Genomic DNA, 1,654 nt, shown 5'->3' on the forward strand with positions numbered 1-1,654 from the left:
AGGAAGATATACTAGATATTAACTAAATTATAAATATATCAATTCATGTGAGTATGACTGAAAAATTTCATTTTTTTTGAAAAGGTGGTGTCTATTTACTTGTAACCAGGCTGTGTATATGCTAATACAATAGCGTGCTGACGCAGATGCGAACTGTAATATCACGGACGATATATCTTTAGCACACACACACACAAACAACAACAAACAAACAAACATTATTTGGTTCACGGTGAATTATCGATCATTCGATACTGTAGTGTCTTTATGGATAGCACTATGATTGGAGACGCATATAAAAAGCCTTTCTGAAAAGAATTCTTTATATAGCAAGATTTTACCCAATGAAGAACCTAAGTATACAACATTTCGAAGAAAGGAGACTTCAAAGTTCTATAAAAAGCTGAAAATTTACACAGCAGTGCATTTAATACAGCAATAGACTGCAAAAAAATATATTCGAAGCTCATCAGGATCAACGCTTTTATATGCAAAGTAAAGGTAATGGTTACAAAACATTTTGTTTGTCGTGCAAAGCTACTCGAGGGTTATTTGGGATAGCCATTCCTAATTTTGAAGTGATAGGCTTGGGAGAAGAGAGTTGGACAATACCACCCACCGCAAACTGTCGGGCTACTCTAATCAAATAGTATGACTGACCGTGACATTATAACGCCCTTCCAGATCAATCTCTGATAACATTCGGCGACGTGATTCGATCCCACGACCCGGTTTGTGAGTCGCGAACACCCTAGCCACGGCTACGAAAGAGAATACTCTGAACCAAATAAGTCATTGCAATGAATCTGGGCATATCTTTAGATACCGTTAACAATATAATAAACAACGGGTTGAACTTGACAGTTATAGAGATAATTTGTCAAATAATAAAAATAGTTATTTATAATTTAATTATCCGAGCAATTCTCCTTCTCCCCACAAGAGGATGTTTATAGATAATCCGTGAAGGAGAGAAAAAACCTAATTATTTATCTTGACCAAGTATACTAATTGTTCATCTTGATAGAAGTAAAGAAGGCAGAGGAAAGCAAGGCCTTACGGATCAACGGATTCTAATGAACGGCACATTTTATGGTTTGAAGCCCGCAATTCACAACTGTATCATTAGAAAGTTTTCTTAAGAAATTGGGAACCAAAGTCCACAGGTAGTGGAGAATTTAGTTTGGTCTAAGATTGAGCCTATTACGTATTAGAATTTTAAATAGCCTGAAATTGAGTTAACTGTTAATTTAAATTTAGTAGACAAACTGTACTTTGGATTTAGCAGTTAAGTAAAAGCCGATATACAGTCAGTTTGTGATATTTGCCAACAACATTGATACACGCTGTTTTCTTTCTTAACACAAATGTGTTTTAATATACAAACAACAATACAATTTACAATAACAGTTATTACAAATAGTTATTACACACAATGATTTTTTTCAAAAGTTTTACAAACGTACAAGCAATATAAAGTATTCTTTCTAGTCTAGCACTTCCTTGCTATTTTATCGAGGGTTCACGATAAGCAAGTTAATTACGAGTTGATGTAGGTACAATTCGCTTAATGGGAAGCTATTTAGCTTTGTCATTCTTTATTCACCAGCCACACACGCCGAGTTTTCCACCGTGAAGTTATATAATGATTTCG

Source organism: Limulus polyphemus, unplaced genomic scaffold, assembly GCF_000517525.1.
Source record: "Limulus polyphemus unplaced genomic scaffold, Limulus_polyphemus-2.1.2 Scaffold117, whole genome shotgun sequence".
Lineage (NCBI taxonomy): Eukaryota > Metazoa > Arthropoda > Merostomata > Xiphosura > Limulidae > Limulus > Limulus polyphemus.